At 39.1% G+C, this 3374-nt stretch overlaps 1 non-coding gene across 1 annotated transcript; it reads left to right on the forward strand.

Moving 5' to 3' along the window:
- The first annotated feature begins 2005 nt into the window (after window positions 1–2005).
- Window positions 2006–2112, forward strand: LOC141688328 (small nucleolar RNA R71). Its single transcript, XR_012561776.1, has one exon. It is a non-coding gene; the product is annotated as a small nucleolar RNA R71 (small nucleolar RNA).
- Window positions 2113–3374: the final 1262 nt, after the last annotated feature.

Genomic DNA, 3374 nt, shown 5'->3' on the forward strand with positions numbered 1-3374 from the left:
TGCATGATAGGGACCATCTGTAAGCACGGGAGAAACCAGCCGGTCACCCTCTACATCATCAAAAGTATATCCCAACCCCTTGTCAGGGGGTGCACCTAAGAATGCATAACTCAAGTGATCTGGTAGTGGGTTGAGCTCAAATATGGGAGCATCTTCAATAGATGGTTCAAAACGCTCCTGAGAAATTTTCAGCTCTGCTAACCCAAGAGAATTGAATGGCATACCCAACTTCCTCTTCCTTGGTAGTACATTCAAAACCTGTAGTTGCTCTGCTCCTTCTTTGTCATCAATTACTGATTTCCCCATTAAGGATATCTCTAAGGTATCTAACTTTGGAAATTTCTCAAGTTACGAATTTACTACAGAGTCGACCCACTCTACTTTAAAGCACTCCTCTTTAGCTGTGGGTAACTTTATTGCCTTGAACACATTAAAAGTGACCTTTTGATTGTGAACCTTCATCATAAGCTCTCCTTTTTGCACATCGATTATAGTTCGGGAAGTAGCTAAGAATGGTCTCCCCAAGATAATGGGAATATTCTTATCCTCCTCAAAGTCAAGAATTACAAAGTCAGCAGGAAATATAAGTTTATCCACCTTGACCAACACATCCTCCACAATGCCTCGTGGATATGTAATAGAACGATCGGCCAACTGCAAGGACATATATGTCGGCTTCAGATCAGGTATACCAAGCTTCTTGAAGATAGACAAGGGCATCAGATTGATGCTAGCTCCCAAATCACATAAATACTTGTCAAATAACAAGTTTCTGATGGTGCAAAATATAGTAAAGCTTCCAGGATCTTTAAGCTTCAAAGGTAACTTCTGTTACAGTACATCACTGCATTCCTCCGTTGGAGCAACGGTCTCTAAGTCATCGAGCTTCACTTTACGAGAGAGAATACCTTTCATAAACCTTGCATAGCTAGGCATCTGTTCAAGAGCTTCAGCGAAAGGTATGTTGATATGAAGTTTCTTGAACACCTCCAGAAACTTAGCAAATTGCTTATCCAACTTCTGCTTCTGCAGCCTTTTAGGAAAAAGAGGTGGAGGATAGACCTGTTTATCCCCTGTATTACCCTTAAGAGGAGTGTGTTCCACAGTTTTCTTCCTTGATTCCACTTCTGCTTCCTTCTGCACATCTTCTTCAGCCAAAACTTTAGATTCTGAAACTTGAGATTTTTCAGGGCTTGCAACCTTCCCATACCTCAATGTAATCGCCTTAACCTGCTCTTCTGCTTCCCTCTTTCCTGGAACTTCTGTATCACTAGAAAGCGTTCTTGGCAGTCGATTCAATAAGGCGTTAGCAATTTGTCTTATCTGGTTCTCCAGATTCTTAATAGAAACAACCTGGCTTTGGCATATAAAAGCCTAGTTTTTGCACATAAGCCTCAACTCCTCCAATTCAGATTTTTCATTCGAAGATTGACCTGCATCATGAGTTTGTTATTGAAGTTGGAGTTGTTGTCTTGGTGCAAATTGTTGCTGAAAACCAGGAGGGTTGAATTGTTTTTCTCCAAACTGCTGGAATGGCTGTTGCATCGCTTCCTGATTGTTGCTCCATCTGAAGTTAGGATGATTCCTGTTGTCAGGATGATAAGTGTCTGGAACTGGTTGCTGCGATCTCTGAAAGTTGCTCACAAACTGAGCTGATTCACTAGATATAGCGCATTGCTCCGTCGCATGTTAACCTGCACACAGCTCACAAACTCTGATTATCTGATTAACACCATAGTTAGCCAGAGAATCGATCTTCATAGACAACGCCTTTAGTTGAGCAATGATAGTCGTAGCTATATCCACTTCAAGAACTCCTGCTACCTTGCCCTGTGTCAATCTCTGGGTTGGATACTGATATTCATTAGCAGCCATCAGTTTAATTAGATCATAAGCTTCTTCATAGCTCTTTGCCCATAATGTTCCACCTGATGCTGCATTGAGCATAGGTCTTGACTGTGCTCCCAAACCATTATAGAAGCAATTGATGATCATCCAATCAGGCATTCCATGATGAGGACACTTCCTAAGCATCTCCTTGTAGCGCTCCCAAGCTTCACATAAAGTTTCTCCCATTTGCTGCGCAAATTGAGTAATAGCGTTTCTGATTATAGCTGTCTTTGCCATAGGGAAGAATTTAGTGAGAAAATTTTGAGCAAGATCTTCCCAAGTAGTAATTGAACCAGCTGGTAGAGAGTGTAACCAGCTCTTAGCCTTATCCCTCAGAAAGAATGGGAATAGTCTCAGCTTCACAGCATCTTCAGAAACACCGTTGAACTTGAAGGTGTCACATATCTCAATGAAACCTAATGTGCATATTGGGATCTTCCGTTGGAGAACCCCCAAAATTGATTGAATTCTACACCATCTGAATTATGCAAGGCTTGATCTCAAAGGTATTAGCTGTGACAGCTGGCCTGACAATGCTAGATTGAATCTCATTGATCTTGGGTTGGGAAAAATCCATCAAGGCTTTCGTTCGTGCTGCTGGATCTCCCATTGTAATGAGTACCTGAAACACAAAAAGTAAACCGTGAAAGTAAAAGAGTCCGAATTACTGAACTTTAACGACCACTGATGACAAGCACATAAACTAAAAATTAACACCGAGTACCCGGCAGTGGCACCAAAAACTTGGAAGGACGCTAACACGCGCTAATAATACATGCAAGTATATGTGTTCACAAATAGTATAAGATTTAGATTAAATTTGTTCCCATAGAGACTCTTTGGTTAATTTAAGAATATGCACCTATGCAACAATGATATAGTTATTATCCAATGCTAAGAAAAATAACAAGTTGAGATTGTTTATAACTAATAATTAAACTAACAATTATAACAAAGAGAATAAGAATGGTTGAATTAACATATATGACAAACATGGGATCCTAACTTCATTAAATATTTAATTCAATAGTCTTTTTGTTCTTAACCTTAGCATGTAATGGTGATGACACTAATCCGCTAACACAAAACTAGTAAACGCCAACTTTCGTTGTACGAATACCCTACTACCAAGCATCCGCAAAAGAGATAGAAGTTGAATAGACACCAATTATGCTTAGTCCTTATATGTCTATAAGAATTGAAAATATAACGGTTTAATGTGCAAGTTATCTATCGCGATTACATAGGGCAAGTAAGATGGTTAAAATTACCTATGAATCATGAATAACAATAACACATGAACCTATGCTAGCATGGCAAGTTCTAAATCTCAATATTCACTATCGCTTTAATAGAGATTAACACGATATCTTCTATGTTAGCTACGCATATAAGACGAATAAGCACAACCAATACTAGGTTATCATACAATCACCATACACTAAGGTATCGAAATAATTTAACTAAAAAAATCCATAAATAAA

Source organism: Apium graveolens, chromosome 9 (assembly GCF_009905375.1).
Source record: "Apium graveolens cultivar Ventura chromosome 9, ASM990537v1, whole genome shotgun sequence".
Lineage (NCBI taxonomy): Eukaryota > Viridiplantae > Streptophyta > Magnoliopsida > Apiales > Apiaceae > Apium > Apium graveolens.